The sequence below is a fragment of the Phoenix dactylifera genome, chromosome 3, assembly GCF_051530095.1.
Source record: "Phoenix dactylifera cultivar Ajwa chromosome 3, Ajwa_hap1_PhDact_Kaust_v1.1, whole genome shotgun sequence".
NCBI classification, from domain to species: Eukaryota; Viridiplantae; Streptophyta; class Magnoliopsida; order Arecales; family Arecaceae; genus Phoenix; species Phoenix dactylifera.
Window position 1 is genome coordinate 28,136,329 of NC_143192.1, and position 17,248 is coordinate 28,153,576.

The 17,248-nt window shown below is 52.5% G+C and overlaps 1 non-coding gene across 1 annotated transcript; it reads left to right on the forward strand.

Moving 5' to 3' along the window:
• Positions 1-2,635: 2,635 nt before the first annotated feature.
• LOC149768019 (small nucleolar RNA R71) lies at positions 2,636-2,741 on the forward strand. The gene has a single exon (XR_016400084.1). It is a non-coding gene; the product is annotated as a small nucleolar RNA R71 (small nucleolar RNA).
• Positions 2,742-17,248: the final 14,507 nt, after the last annotated feature.

Consider the following 17,248-nt stretch of genomic DNA (forward strand, 5'->3'; position numbering starts at 1 on the left):
TAATTGTGACTTAAGAAACCCTAATCCAAATTAGGACATATTTAATTTTAGTCCTAATCCAATTAGGACTCTATTTGAATCCGAAGTCCTAATCTGATTAGGACTCTAGGAATTCTACTCCAAGTAGGAATCCGATTTTAATTCAAAACTCCTAATCTCATTAGGATTGTAGGAATCCTATTCCAAGTAGGAATCCCAGTCCTACTCCAACTAGGATTTCCAGTCCTAATCTAATTAGGACTCTAGGAATCCTACTCGAAGTAGGACTCTTGTTTCAAGTCCAATTAATTAATTCCCTTTGTTCCTTCTTCAACTGAATATCAATCGAATTGATTACTTGTGATTCCTAATCACGATTCAACCATCGGATCGGTCAATACTTCTAGTGTCTGACTGGTAGTGAGATATATTATGATCTCTATCATAATATCATTGAAAACTCCTTTCAATGGATTGGAACGATTCCAACTCTACTCATTAGGGTTTATCGATCATCGAGATAATCCTTGTGAGTCCCACCATCCACTAGTGACACCTAGCAGCATGTAGTGGCTACCCAGTAGAATAGAATGATGAACCTCTAGGTGCAGTTATCATGTGATACAGTCCTACTATCGTGGATCCCTACAGGACGGAGGTCATGGACAACTCGTCAAACCCCATCGTCTGTCATATGTGAAGATTTATTCGACTTAAGTTCGAGAGTGAAAAACTCTTTCTCCACTGTGCATACTGCCCCGGCCGAGGTCTTACGAACTCAGTCTTATAAATCACATAGGATCTCTCCTTATCTATCAAGATCGATAGATTCCTTATAGGTGCATACCCTACTCCTACAGTGAACTTACTGCAGCCAATCTACACTGCATGGACCCATATGGCTAGAGACCATGTATGTGTGCAGTCAAACTACAATAACCTCACTGTGGGTAGCCGAAGCACCGCAGGTCAAAGGACCAGTCACACTACTGCAACATCAAGCAAGTCACTGACGAGTGGATAGACATCCAAGTGACTTCTTGTATTGGTCACGCTCAGTACCCTTATTCTTAACAAGCACCTGCACTATTACTTCAGTGTCGCTACACTGTGGACTCGAGTCTCGTCCATCCATAAGGAAAGTAATCTGTGCACTGATCTCATCGGATCGATCACCGTCCTCATGATGATCCATCGATCAGGAGCGTTTAGAAATTAATCACTAATGATACATGGCTCAAATTCTCAACTCTTGAGAATATGCATCATCATCTTATTAGTTCCTTGGACGATTCATAGACGCAAGAAAATTGAATGAAAAAGATGCCTTTCATTTATTCAATAATAATAAAGTCAAGTACAAATTATGTCCTAGAATTAATAATGTGTCAGCCAAAATTGGCTTCTAGGGCATACATCTAACATGTTGTGTTGGAGAATGGAACTTACCTGCTCAGTTAGGAGGACCTTTTTAGGCACATGTGTCCTAGATTTCCGCTTTTGGGTGCAAAGGTCTTTAAGAAATTTGGCATAGGAGGGAACTTGTTTGATGGCATCAAGAAGTGGGAGGTTGATTTTAACTTGTTTCAAAACCTCCATCATCTCTTCTAGTGAAGTTCCCTTCTTGCCAAAGGAAGAGGGTGCATTAAGTGCTTCAGGGAATGGAGCCTTTGGAATGTGGGTTGTGGCAGATGGTGGACTAGCTGAAGGAGGTTTTGGATTTTCATGTGATACATTCCTCTCCTCTTCTTCACCTTCCTTATTGTTACCCTCCCCAACCTTATTATCTATTATACGTCCACTCCTTAGGGTAGTCAAAGAATTGGCTTGCTCATGATTTATTCGAGTTTCTTGAGCCACGTATTGTCCCCTATGATTACTCATTGGTTGACTTGGAAGCTTACCTTCCTCTCGCTTGTTTAATGCATTGGCTAGTTGACCCATTTGGGATTCTAGCTTAGCAATTGATTGCGTGTGAGAGTGCAATAGTTGTGTGTTTGCCTCCAAACCTTGAAGGGCAGTCAACACTTTCTCCTCAAAGGCTGTATTTCTTTGAGTTGGAGGAGGAGGGTGTTGAAATTGAGTTGAGGGACGGTAGAGATGAAAATTCTGAGGGTTTTGAAAATTTTGGAAGTAGGGTTGGGCAGTATTCGAAGCTTGCTGCCTCCAAAAAAAATTTGGATGATTCCGCCATCCCGAGTTATATGTATTGGAAAATGGGTCATTACCCGGTCTGGGCTGTGTTTGGGCAGCATTGATGTGTTCTTGCACGAGTTCGGGAAATTGGGGTGCTGAGGGGCACTCATGAATAGGATGCGATGGGCTAGAACAGATAGCACACACTTGTGCTTGGGAAGAGCTAATGACATGTCCCCCTACCATCAGTTGGTCAATCCTATGGGACAATGCATCTACCTTGCTAGACAGGTCCATAGAATGACTTATTCCACAAATGGTCCCTTTTCTTTGAGAATTCGGGGGTGCTTGACGAGAACAAGAAGCATGGTAGAGGGAGTTTTCATTAAGATTTTCAAATAATTGCCATGCTTCATGCTCATTTTGAAGCATGAAAGTCCCCCCGCATGCAGCATCGATCATCTGACGGTTTCGTTCAGTCAATCCGTCATAGAAACATTGCACTAACTGCCACTTAGGTATTTGATGATGAGGGCATTTACGGATTAGGTCCCGAAATCTCTCCCAAGTTTCATGAAATTCTTCTCCCTCGGTTTGGAAGAAGCTTGTAATGGCACGTCTAAACTGGTTCGTTCTTCCTATGGAAAAGTATTTTTTAAGCAATTCTTGTTGCATTTGATCCCAAGAACGAATCGAGTTAGCTTCTAAAGAATTCAGCCATTGTTTGGCTCTATCTTTAAGGGAGAAAAGTGAGGATGATAGTGTTATTTTGATGATTAACATGCAATTATCTAGAGTATGCTATAAGTTAAATTGATACTTCATTTATAAGACTATTACTCTCAGGATATTTGTATAAATTGATATAGATACATTTCATTGTTTATTTGAATGAATCTAATCTTGAGATGCAGCAAAGTGTGGATTGAGTCGACCCAAAGGATGATTGGGTCGACCCCGGCACATCAAGAAATTATTTGGCACACTTCTGTAAAAATGGCACAGATGAACAGTGTGTTGGGTCGACCCAAGGAAAGCATGAGTCGACCCAAACATCAAGATCCTTAAAACAACTCAGAAAATGGTTCTCTGGATTTACTGAGAGGGTCGACCCAAGATGAAGTTGAGTCGACCCAAGCTTGAGTCGACCCAAACCCTGTGTGGGTCGACCCAAAGGCAAGACAGAACAGAAGACAGAAAAGGTTCTCTGGAAACCCTGTTAGGGTCGACCCAAGAAGAAGTTGAGTCGACCCAACTGAACTTTGAGTCGACCCAAAGAAAGGTTGAGTCGACCCAAGTAAAGAAAGGCTGAAATTCAAGGTTCTGAATTTTATGAGAGGGCCGACCCAAGAAAAGCTTGAGCTGACCCAAGCCTGATGAACAGTGGTTTGGGTCGACCCAAGAAAAGTTTGGGTCGACCCAAGCACGGGCAGAAGCATAACGGCTAGTTGTGCAGAAGTGCTTTTTGGACTCCCAACGGCTATAAACGGCTAGTTTCTTCAATCCAACGGTCAGGAAGGACTATTTGGAGGTTGGAGAAGTATTTAAGAGGGAGTATTCATCAGAGGAAGCAAGCTTTGGAAAATACATCAAGTGCATTCAAGAGAGAACCCTAGCAAGGCAAGCTTCATCCAAGTGCTTCATTCAAGAATCAAAAGAAAGTGGTTGAGCAGATTCAAAGAGTCATCAAGAGCTCTATCCACCCTTGAAGAGTGAAGCATCCTTGACAAAGAAGAGAGAAGTCACATCAAGCGATAAATATTCTCTAAACTCTTCTTTATAGATTATATTGTTATATTTGCTCATCTAGGAGTTTAAATCTTCTTCCTTTGTTTATTAAACTACTTGTAAAGGTTGGTTGGTTAGCCCGCAAAACCAACGGAATAGGTTGATTGGTGAACCCAGAAAACCAATTGTAAAGGTTCGTTGGTGAGCCCGTAAAACCAACATAGGTTGTTGGTAAGCCCGTAAAACCAACGTAGGTTGTTGGTGAACCCGTAAAACCAATTGTATAGGTTCGTTGGTGAGCCCGTAAAACCAACATAGGTTCGTTGGTGAGCCCGTAAAACCAACATAGGTTTTTGGTGAACCCGGAAAACCAAAGTGTAAAGGTTTTTGGATTGTGAGCCCGGAAAACAATCCAACTGTAATCCGCGGGATTATAGTGAATTCCCAAGGGGTCGCTTGGGGAGTGGACGTAGGTGCTAAGGAGAGCACCGAACTACTATACTTCTTGTTGTTTGTATTGTGATTTGTTTAAGTTCACTAACTCATCATTTATCACAAGTAAGATAGTTAAAATTAAAAGAAACCAATTCACCCCCCCTCTTGGCTTGTCACCTTGGGCAACAAGTGGTATCAGAGCAGGTGCTCTATAATTTCTTGCCTTTTTTTTATTTTGACCTAACCGTCAAAGAGCCAAAGATCATGATAACTCAAATAGATAGTTTCCTAGGAGAGGGACAGTTAATTGATCGACCTCCACTATTTAATGGCATAAACTACACACATTGGAAAGCACGCATGCGCATTTTCATTCAAGCACATGACTATGATTTATGGAGTATCATAGTCAACGGGCTACACACAAACACTAATCATGATAAGAAAATGGCTCAGCAAAATGCAAAAGCCATGAATATTCTATATTGTGCATTAGATGATAGTGAACTTAATAGCATATCTTTTTGCATAACTGCTAAGGAAATTTGGAATATGCTTGAAGGTAAATATGAATGCACTAACATTTTTAGTGAATCTGAAACTAGCTCTGAAGAAGAAGAGCAGCAAACTGAAATTAAAAATCCTTGCTTTATGGCACATGAAGATAAGGTATGTATTGGAACACAAAGTGATTTCTCATTCCAAGATAAAGTACATGCTGAAACTCAATCTGATTTTACATTTGATGAACTTCATGATGCTTTTTCTGATCTATACTTAGAATATAAGAAGCTTAGTTTAAAGAATAAAAAGCTAAATCAGAAAAATCTATCTCTTGCTGAAAGCTGTGATATAATTCAGAAAAATAATAAATTGCTTTTAGAAGACAATGAAAGGTTAACTAAAGAAGTTAACAAATTTAAGCCTATAGTTGAAAAATTTACTTTCAGCTCTGAAAAGCTGAACTTAATGATAAATAATCAAAGAGCTGAATTTGAAAAGGATGGATTAGAATATCAATCTTGGTACACACAAAAATCCCTTAATGATATGTGTGTTAAATCCTTCACTATCTATCCTAAAACAGATTCTAATTTATCTGATGAACCTAATAGGTAAAAACAGAAAATTGTAAGTTTATCTACTACTCATGTTAAATCTATGTTTGTTAAATTTAACAAGATGATGCAGAAATTCACTCCTTGTAATCCTAAAATCTGCAAGCCTATGGACAAAATAGCTATTAAGAAAATATGGGTTCCAAAAGGAATAATAATAGCTAACCTACAAGGACCCAAAAGAGCTTGGGTTCCTAAGTTGAAAATCTAAATATTTTCTGTAAGTGTGTCTAGCACTCAAGGCTCCAACAAAAGATGTTAATTTAGACATTGGGTGCTCTAGACATATATTAAAGAATGAAACTTAAAATATACTTAAGAAAAGTAATTAAAATGAAAAGAATAATGAAATTAGTAATCCTTGCATCTCATCATTCTCTTTGCCTTAGTATCTGATTAAAATATGAATTGCAGGTACTAATCAATTTTGTGATATAGGTAATATTTTTAAAAATATAATCAAATCACTTCATTTTATAGTATGCTTTACTTACTGTTGGATAAGTTGCTAAATGATTAATCAATTTATTAAGAATAACTCTATGGATTCTCTATATGCTTGATTGAGAGTTTTTATCCATGGCATTATCTTCTATTAATTATAAACATAAGAATGTCTACTTGGTATATTTTTAAATATATGCATTAAGAATACCAAGATTAAAGAGACTAGTTTTGGCATATAAAATCAACTCATACTAGTATGGACTTAATCTCAAAAGACCTTGTCATTGGTTCACTTAGATTATTTTTTGCAAGGTCAAAGTTTGCTATGTATGTCATCTAGAAAAACAAACTAGAATCATTTCTAAATCTGAAAATATTGTTTTCACCTTTTAGCCTTTGAAAATTCTTCATAAGAACTTATTTGGATCTCTAGGATTATGAACCTAGGAGATAAGCTTTTTGATGTTGTAATTATGGATAATTTCTCGAAGCTAACATTGATTTGGTTCTTGGCACTTAAATTGAAATATTTTCTGCATTAGCACAAACTTACAAAAGGTTTCAAATAAATAAAAAAAGGTTTGCAAACTGTGAAAGTATCATGGCACAGTTTTGAAAACCAATTTGTCAATAAGGTTTGCACAGAAAATGGTATTGAATACAATTGTTTTTGCACCAAGAACACTATTGCATATAGGGGTTACAAAAATATAAAAATAGAACCTTTGTTGTGTAAGGACAATGCTTTGTGATAGCAGTTGATTAATACTATCATCACAGCTTGTCATATTATAAGTGTTACGGGGGAACTTAGCCACCATGCCCCACGTGACCGGCACGCGCGCCCGGGAAGACTACGGCTGCCCCTTGATCCAGCAATCCGACCTTGGGTCGGATATCTCCGGCTCCGCAGCTCGACCCCGAGTCGGCTGCCCCTTGATCCAGCAATCCGACCTTGGGTCGGATATCTTCGGCTCCGCAGCCCGACCCCGAGTCGGCTGCCCCTTGATCCAGCAATCCGACCTCGGGTCGGATATCTTCGGCTCCGCAGCCCGACCCCGAGTCGGCTGCCCCTTGATCCAGCAATCCGACCCCGAGTCGGCAATCTCTGACAACAACAGACTGTTCCCTTGAGGCACGCCGCGGCCCCCTGCTCCACTACTCCCTGCAACGGCCGTATCCGACGCTGTTTCACGATCCCCTGTAACAGCCGTACCTAGCGCTGCCCCACGACGCCCTGTAACGGCCATGTCAGTGGCAACCCCATCGCGCCACACGATGACCAATCCCCAAAAGAACCCCCCAGCCTGGTATATATGCGGCTGGGGGGGAAGGGGGAGGGTAAGCAAGATTTTCTAAAGTATCATCTTACCTGCTACCTCTCCTTCTCCTTCGATCTTCCCTAACTTGATCGTCGGAGGGCCCCCACTACCCCGGTGGTGGTGCGAGGCTTGCTTGCAGGTTTCCCGGCGGAAGGTGGAGCGCAACCGAAGCAATTCCAAGGGAACCCCGTTCACACCGCTGTGCCAATCGTTCTCGGTTTGAACCCACAGCAACAGTTGGCGCTAGAGGAAGGGACCGGATCTCAGAGCGATCGTAATGGCACGGCGAGGTGGTCGTGGAGCTTCCAATGCTTCCGGTCACGGGGCCTCTCACGCCTCTGGCCGGAAGGCCGCTGCATCTCCAACACACTCTCAGCAACACTCCACCTCCCCACCGCCCGTTCAGACGGTCGAAGCCGCCCAGTTCGACCAACTAACCCAGCAGGTTCGCACCCTCGCGGAGGCGGTGCAGAATCTGCAGGGTGCGATTTCCCGGGCGCTGCAGCGGGCTCAGGAGCCGCCGCGGCCTGAGCATTCGCCTGTCCTCCTCAACCCGCGCTCCTTCTTCTCCCATGGGGATGAGCGCCGGCGCGAGGAGGATTCTCGAGCACGCTCCATTCTGCCGGGACCCTCCCACCGGAGCCGCGCGGGGTCCGAGAGGCGGGCCCGGGCGCGTTCCCAGACCCCCCAATCCTCGAGGAACCCGCGCTCCAGTCGGTCCCCCTCTCGCCGCTCCTTGTCTCCCACCCACCGGTCGCGCTCCCTGGACCGGCGGGTGGACGATCTCCACCGACAACTCCAGGTCCTGAAGGGCCATTCCAAAGATCCCTTCGCCGACTTAGAGATCTCTTCCCAGCCGGCGCTTGCCTCGAGGATCCTGTGGACCCCGAATCCGCCGGGGTTCAAAATGCCGGCGATCGAGCCCTATGACGGGGCGGCGGACCCGCGGGATCACGTCGAGAGTTTCAGGACCCTTATGCTCCTCCACGGAGCATCAGATCCCCTTCTCTGCAAGGCTTTCCCGGCAACCCTCCGTGGCCCGGCGAGGGCATGGTTCGCCGGGCTGGAGGCTGACTCAATCCGGTCCTTCGACCAGTTCACTCGCCTCTTCGTCACTCATTTCGCCGTCAGTAGCCGGCGGCGACTGGTCTCCGACTCCCTCTTTGATGTCCGGCAAAACGAGGGAGAAAGCCTGCGGGATTATCTTACCCGCTTCAACAGGGCTACGCTGGAGGTCCGGAGCCTGAGTCAGGAGGTAGCTCTTTCAGCCCTGAAGCATGGCTTCCGGAAGGGCAGACTCACCTTCTCCCTGGACAAATGCCTGCCGCGGAGCTTCCCAGAGCTGTTGTCCCGGGCGAACCAGTATGCGGACGCCGAGGAGGCGGCCGCCCACCGGAGCAAGGAGGCCGCCGAGATCCCTCCAAAGCTTGGGAAGAAAAGGCGGAAAGAGGCACGCCAGAGGAGGAGCCCGACGCCCCAGCGTCGGCGCAGAAGCCGTCGCCGGCGAAGAACCACGGCGCCCCACGCCCTCGTTCTCCGCCCCGACGTTTCAACCGGTACACCCCTCTCCTGACTCCCCGGGCCAAGATCCTTATGGAGATCAAGGGGCGGGAGGACCTCCCGGCCCCGAGACAGATGCGGAAGATCCCTGGGAAGAGGCCCTCCCGGGCGTACTGTGAGTACCACCGAGACCACGGCCACGACACGGAAGACTGCTTCTAGCTTCGGGACGAGATCGAGGCTCTCATCCGCCGGGGGCGTCTCGGTCGATATGTGAGCGACCGACGTCCCCCCGCAGACCCGCGTCCGGCCGACCCGGCTCCTCCGGGGCCTCGGGAGCAGAATCGACCTGTTGCGGGCGTGATCCACACTATCACTGGGGGCTGCCCCCGACCCGTGAGGAACGCAGGGGGCTCGACGGAGGCGTCGGGGGCGGCCGTCGCAAAGAGGCAGAGGGTCGGCAACGTAATCACTTTTTGTGATGAGGATGTAAAGGGGGTTCAGACCCCCCACGATGACGCCATGGTAATCTCCCTCACCATGGCAAACTATGATGTAAGGCGTGTTCTTGTGGATAGTGGAAGCTCAGCTGATATCTTGTTTTACGAGGCCTTCCAAAAGCTGGGCTTGTCCAGACAATTGTTGCACAAAATGTCCACCCCCCTCGTAGGATTCACCGGTGACGCTGTCCCGGTGGAAGGTGTCGTTGAGCTGCTTGTGACTGCGGGCGTCGCACCCGCAGAAGCCACGGTGCGACTCGGGTTCTTGGTCGTCCGTGTTCCCTCGGCTTACAACGCTATCCTCGGACGACCCGGGCTGAACGCCCTTCGTGCGGTGGTCTCCACGTACCACTTGCTCATGCGGTTCCCCACGACGGTCGGGATCGGGGAGGTCCGAGGTGACCAACCGACCGCACGGCAATGTTTCTTAGCGACCCTCAAAGGGAAGAAGCCCGCAGAAGCCCTAAGCGTCGAGTCCCTTGATGCCAGAGACGAGGTGGCCTTGCGGCAGGGGGAGCCGGCCGAGGGTGTGGTCGAAGTTCCCCTCGAGGAAGGCCGCCGGGACCGGGCGGTCCGGGTCGGCGCCAATCTCGACCCGGGAGCTCGGGCCCGGTTGGTGGAATTCCTCCGAGCCAATGCCGATATATTTGCCTGGTCGGCGGCCGATGTACCTGGGATCGACCCGGAAGTCATCTCTCACGCCCTTAACGTCGACCCGACCCACCAGCCAGTGAAGCAGAAGAAGAGACACTGTGCCCCAGATCGGATCCGGGTGATCGATCAGGAGGTAGACAAACTCTTGGAGGCAGGATTCATAAGGGAGGTGAGTTACCCCGAGTGGCTGGCAAATGTCGTACTTGTCCGGAAGGCGAGCGGAAAGTGGAGGATGTGCGTCGACTATACCGACCTGAACAAGGCGTGCCCCAAGGATAGCTTTCCGCTTCCGCGGATAGACCAACTGGTCGACGCGACTTCCGGACATCAGCTGCTGTCTTTCATGGATGCCTTCTCCGGTTACAACCAGATAATGATGGCCCCACAGGACGAGGAGAAAACTGCCTTTATAACAGACCGGGGGCTGTACTGCTACAAGGTAATGCCCTTCGGTCTGAAGAATGCTGGCGCCACTTACCAGCGCCTCGTCAACAAAATCTTCAAAGAGCAAATCGGCCGGAATATGGAGGTGTACGTGGACGATATGCTGGTGAAGAGCCGCCAGGCAGACCAGCACATCGTGGATCTGGAGGAGACTTTCACCACCTTGCGGAAGTTTCGCATGAAGCTGAACCCAGCGAAGTGCGCCTTTGGCGCTTCGGCCGGGAGGTTCCTCGGTTTCATTGTCAACCAGCGGGGTATCGAAGCCAACCCGGATAAAATCAAGGCCATCCAAGGTATGTCCCCTCCGACCAAAGTGAAGGAGGTTCAGGAGCTCGCTGGAAGGGTCGCCGCGCTCGGACGATTTGTGGCAAAATCGGCCGAACGCTGCCAACCATTCTTCAAGGTGTTAAAACGCCCGAAAGACTTCCTCTGGACGGCCGAATGTCAAGCAGCATTCGACCAGCTTAAGGAATACCTGGCGTCTCCTCCCCTGCTGTCCAAGCCGCAAGAAGGGGAGATGCTCTACCTCTATCTGGCGGTCTCCCCAACCGCGGTCAGTGCGGTGCTGGTTCGGGAAGAGGCAAAGCTCCAGAAGCCCGTGTACTACATCAGCCGGGTCCTACGGGATGCCGAGGCGCGGTATACGAAGGCTGAAAAGATCGCCTTCGCGCTGCTGACCGCGACCAAGAGGCTCCGCCCCTATTTTCAGGCCCATTCTGTCACCCTCTTAACTGATCAACCACTACGACAGATCCTCAGCAACCCCGAGAATGCGGGACGGCTGGTGAAGTGGGCAATAGAACTCGGTGAGTTCGACATCCGCTACCAGCCTCAGCCCGCCATCAAGGCCCAGGTGCTCGCGGACTTCCTCGCTGAGTGCACGGTGCAGGTGGCGGAACCTAGACCGCCGGAAACGCCCAGCCTCGACCTCCCGACCTGGACGCTTCACATCGATGGATCGTCGAACCCCAAGGGTGGAGGGGCCGGGCTGGTCCTTACCAGTCCTGATGGAGTGATAGCCGAGTATGCCTTGAGGTTTGGACTTTCAGTGACCAACAACGAGGAGGAGTACGAGGCCCTAGTCGCGGGACTCAAACTCGCCGGAAAGCTCGGCATCCGGCGTTTGAAGGTCTTCACCGACTCCCAGCTGGTGGTCGGGCAGGTCCGTGGGGAGTTCGAGGCCCGGAGCCTGACCATGCAGAACTACGTCCGGAAGGTGCAAGCACTCATTCCCGACCTCGGCAGCGTCGACCTCCAGCAGGTCCCCAGAAGCGAAAATGCCAGGGCCGACAGGTTGTCCCGCTTGGTGGGCGCAGAGGCGCGCAACCTATCGAGGGCAATCTACCTGGAGACCCTGGATGCCCCGAGCATCGGCGAGGCTGGGGCGGTGATGGCGATTGACCCGGAGCCGTCTTGGATGGACCCGCTCGTTGCCTACCTCGCCGAAGGGATCCTCCCTGAAGACGAAGATCAAGCTTGGCGACTTGTCAGGAAGTCCGCCCACTACGTACTCTATGAAGGGAGGCTGTATCGGACCTCGTTCACCACCCCCCTCTTAAGGTGCCTCCGCCCCTTGGAGGCGGCCTACGTCCTCGGCGAAGTCCACGAGGGCGTCTGCGGATCGCACTCGGGGGCTAGGTCCTTGGCGCAGAAGATCATGAGGCAAGGCTATTATTGGCCTACCTTGTTGGAGGACTCAAAGGATCACGTACGGAAATGCGACGCCTGCCAGCGCCACGCCAACGTCCAGAGAGTCCCTTCTGTCCCCTTGGCACCAATCACCGCACCCTGGCCCTTCTCACAGTGGGGAATGAATATCCTCGGACCGTTCCCCGTCGCTTCCGCCTAGCGGAAATTCTTGATTGTTGCAATCGACTACTTCACCAAGTGGGTGGAGGCGGAGCCGCTGGCCACTATCACGGAGGCGCAAGTCCGGAAGTTCGTAAAGAAAAACATCATTGTCCGATTTGGGGTACCCCGGGTCCTCATCTCGGATAATGGTCGACAGTTCGACAACAAGCATTTCCGTGACTTCTGCGAGGAGTTCGGGATCGAGCATCGGTTCACATCTGTGTCGCATCCCCAAACCAACGGTGAGGCCGAAGTGACAAATCGGATAATCCTCCAAGGAATTAAGGCGCGAATCGGTCGGACGAGGCAAGCTTGGGTCGAAGAACTCGAGAATGTCCTTTGGGCGTATCGGACCACGCATCGGACCCCTACCGGGGAGACGCCTTTCGGCCTAACCTATGGCACGGAAGCGGTTGTCCCCGTGGAGCTCGGACTCTCCTCGCCCCGGGTGGCCGCGCACCGACCCGAGGCCAATTCGGAGCAGCTCCGAGGGAACCTGGACCTCTTGGAAGAAGCGAGGGAAATGGCGCAGGTCCGGATGGCGATGTATCAGCGGAGGGTGGCCCGGTATTATAACTCCAAGGTCCGACCAAAACTTTTCAGAATCGGAGATCTGGTGCTAAGACGGGCCAAAGCATCTCAGCCCGCGGAAGGTGGGAAGCTGGCGCCAAATTGGGAAGGCCCGTATAGGGTTCGCTGGGTAAACCGACCTGGCTCCTACCAGTTGGAGGCACTAGATGGTCGAGAAATTCCAAGAAGCTGGAATTCCGCTAACCTGCGGGTATACTACCAGTAGAAAGACAAAGCCAGAAAGACAGCTCAAAAAATATATAGTTCTTTTCATTTCAATAATTCCTGGTTACAATGGCGTGTTCGTGTGATTACAAAGAATTCCCAGAGGGGGATTGGGGAGTAAAGAAACTAAGGAAGAGGTGGGACTCCGTGGAGCTGAAGATCTGGGATCCCGAACCCTCCGCCCGAAGCAGCTGCAATCCCACTGGCCGTGGGTGCTTCCCCCCGGAGGCGCCATCGACGCCTCACACAAAAGACGAAGAGCCGACGCGGACGAAGAAGAAGTTCACACTGCTTCTAGAGGAACGCCACCTCCAAGGGATATTCCGGTCCTCCCCAGGAGAAGGGGAGGAAAGGAATATAAGGGAGAAGAGCGCGAGGAGGCGTGATCCCGGATGAAACGCCTAGAGCGGAGTTCCACCGGGGAGAATCCTCCCGTTGATCCCAGATGAAACGGCTAGTTGGTGGAAGTCGCGAGGGGCGCGCCTCCCGTTCCTCCGGCTGGGATTTCCCAGCCACGCGCCGGAGAGGAGGTCCACGATCCATGGCAACCTGAACAGCTCCGGCTTGGCAGGCTCCACCGCACCTGCGCTTATATTTATAGCCAAACTGTGGCCCCCCGGTCGTTCCGATGCGGGTGGCTCCAATAAATGCGGGCACATCGAATCCGGAGCCGTTCCGGCTCTCGAGGTTTATCCCCCCACGATCTCCTAGGCATCATTCTCCTTAATTGCATTCTTCGTGCAGGACACTCCGGACGGCGTGTATCCCGCGGCCCACGTATCTCCGCACGCGCCCAGGCCGCATCCGCCTCGAAGAACGCGCGTATCGCGGCCGCTTAACTGGCACTCCTCGCAAGCAGCAACTGGCCGGTCTGATTTCCCAGGTAACGCCTCAATTAGCATTTAATGGCCTTCTAGTGTTCCCCAGGCGACGCTTCGAGAGGGGCAGAAACACGATCGCAGCTGGCCACGGAGAAACCCCGTCGAGCGGCAAGTGACAGGCGCGTGGCCAACGAGCGGAATTCCCCGAGGCTCGACCCTCGGATGCCAGGCTAACCCGATGATCATCCCGGGAGCAGACTAGCCTGAAGCCCCGACCGGTCGCCTCGGCTTGCGCCAGCCTTGGCCGACCAACGAGCGGAATTCCCCGAGGCTCGGCCCTCGGATGCCAGGCTAACCCGATGATCATCCCGGGAGCAGACTAGCCTGAAGCCCCGACCGGTTGCCTCGGCTTGCGCCAGCCTTGGCCGACCAACGAGCGGAATTCCCCGAGGCTCGGCCCTCGGATGCCAGGCTAACCCGATGATCATCCCGGGAGCAGACTAGCCTGAAGCCCCGACCGGTCGCCTCGGCTTGCGCCAGCCTTGGCCGACCAACGAGCGGAATTCCCCGAGGCTCGGCCCTCGGATGCCAGGCTAACCCGATGATCATCCCGGGAGCAGACTAGCCTGAAGCCCCGACCGGTCGCCTCGGCTTGCGCCAGCCTTGGCCGACCAACGAGCGGAATTCCCCGAGGCTCGGCCCTCGGATGCCAGGCTAACCCGATGATCATCCCGGGAGCAGACTAGCCTGAAGCCCCGACCGGTCGCCTCGGCTTGCGCCAGCCTTGGCTGACCAACGAGCGGAATTCTCCGAGGCTTGGCCCTCGGATGCCAGGCTAACCCGATGATCATCCCGGGAGCAGACTAGCCTGAAGCCCCGACCGGTCGCCTCGGCTTGCGCCAGCCTTGGCCGACCAACGAGCGGAATTTCCCGAGGCTCGGCCCTCGGATGCCAGGCTAACCCGATGATCATCCCGGGAGCAGACTAGCCTGAAGCCCCGACCGGTCGCCTCGGCTTGCGCCAGCCTTGGCCGACCAACGAGCGGAATTCTCCGAGGCTCGGCCCTCGGATGCCAGGCTAACCCGATGATCATCCCGGGAGCAGACTAGCCTGAAGCCCCGACCGGTTGCCTCGGCTTGCGCCAGCCTTGGCCGACCAACGAGCGGAATTTCCCGAGGCTCGGCCCTCGGATGCCAGGCTAACCCGATGATCATCCCGGGAGCAGACTAGCCTGAAGCCCCGACCGGTCACCTCGGCTTGCGCCAGCCTTGGCCGACCAACGAGCGGAATTCCCCGAGGCTCGGCCCTCGGATGCCAGGCTAACCCGATGATCATCCCGGGAGCAGACTAGCCTGAAGCCCCGACCGGTCGCCTCGGCTTGCGCCAGCCTTGGCCGACCAACGAGCGGAATTCCCCGAGGCTCGGCTCTCGGATGCCAGGCTAACCCGATGATCATCCCGGGAGCAGACTAGCCTGAAGCCCCGACCGGTCGCCTCGGCTTGCGCCAGCCTTGGCCGACCAACGAGCGGAATTCCCCGAGGCTCGGCCCTCGGATGCCAGGCTAACCCGATGATCATCCCGGGAGCAGACTAGCCTGAAGCCCCGACCGGTCGCCTCGGCTTGCGCCAGCCTTGGCCGACCAACGAGCGGAATTCTCCGAAGCTCGGCCCTCGGATGCCAGGCTAACCCTCGGATGCCTGGCCTAGCGCCGGAAGAATTTTCTGAGGCCCAACCCTCGGATGCCTGGCCTAGCGCCGGAAGAATTTCCTGAGGCTTAACCCTCGGATGCCTGGCCTAGCGCCGGAAGAACTTTCTGAGGCCTAACCCTCGGATGCCTGGCCTAGCGCCGGAAGAACTTCCTGAGGCCTAACCCTCGGATGCCTGGCCTAGCGCCGGAAGAATTTTCTGAGGCCTAACCCTCGGATGCCTGGCCTAGCGCCGGAAGAATTTCCTGAGGCCTAACCCTCGGATGCCTGGCCTAGCGCCAGAAGAATTTTCTGAGGCCCAACCCTCGGATGCCTGGCCTAGCGCCGGAAGAATTTCCTGAGGCCTAACCCTCGGATGCCTGGCCTAGCGCCGGAAGAATTTTCTGAGGCCTAACCCTCGGATGCCTGGCCTAGCGCCGGAAGAATTTTCTGAGGCCCAACCCTCGGATGCCTGGCCTAGCGCCGGAAGAATTTCCTGAGGCCTAACCCTCGGATGCCTGGCCTAGCGCCGGAAGAACTTCAAGAGTCAGGAGTCGGCGAGACGCTACCAAGAGTTAAGAAGAGGAAGGACGAAAGTGAAATGAGGAAACACTCTGTTTGCATTAACTTTCGTTGCATCAGGGCCGAGACCCATACAACATGGCAAAACGCCAACATACAAAGAAAAGAACAAAGAAAAGTACAGAGAGTCAGTTTGGAGGAACCCCTGAGTCGGGAATGGCGAGCACGTCCACGAAGGGTGGGGAGACGGTTGGAGAATCGGCAGGCAATGGCATCGGAGGGGAGTCGAGGAGGGAGACCCCACTCAGGTCAATTCCGGGGTATTTAGCGGACACCCTTGCCAGGCCTTCATCGAAGCCTAAGGCAAAGGAGTCGGACCCCGCGTCCGACATGTCACGGATGAACTCGGCGGACTGACGATAGGCCTGTACCGCCTGACGCCCGATCTCCGCGCTCTTCTCGGCCAGCGCAGCCTCCGCTCGCTCCGTAATCTGAGCTTTCGCTTCCATGACCTTCGCCACAATCCAGTCGTCCGCCTCGGAGGAGACCCTCAGCAGATCGGCCCGAGCCTCTATGTGCCTCGCCTCGGCAGCGACGCGAGCAGCCTCAGCCTCCTCCAGGCGTGAATTAAGCTCCTGGTTGCTCGCACGAGTCCCCTCCAAGGCCGACTCCAATTCGGCCAGCTTGGCTTCAAGAGATCGGGTTCGGTTGCGGGCGTTGTCGGCCGACTGCTGGGCCTTCTCCCACCTCTCCCGGAAGTCGGCAGCCTTCCGGGACTGCTTTTCGGCCCGCTCCTCCGCCTTCCTGATCTCGCTTTCGAGACCCGAGGCAACCTTGAGTTGCTCCTGAGCATCCAACAGTTGCCTCTCGAGGACGGCGAAGCCGAGTGCCCGCTCTTCGGCCACCTGGAGGCTCGTTTCGAGGTCCCTGGTCGTCCTCCCCGCCGCAGCCTGGCCTCCCTCCTCTACAGCTTTCAGTCGGCTCTCGGTCCTCGCCAGAAGCCTCGCCTGTTCCTCGTGGCTCTCCTCCAGGCGGATCATGTACTAGGCGAGCTAAGAGATAGAAAAAATGAGAGCGTCAGACGGGGATCAACAGAGCCTATAAACGACGAAAGCGACCAAAAGAACACTCACCGACATGAGACAGACGCAGCTGGCAGCTCCGACTTCAGGGATGCTCATCTGCCGGACCTGCCTACGGTCCCTCTCCAGCAGCACCGTCTCGACGAGGTTTCGGGCGCCGGCGAAAGTGAAGGCCGACCCCGACTTCGCCCCGGAGCCGGACGGTGGTTCTGCGGCCTTACCCTTACCC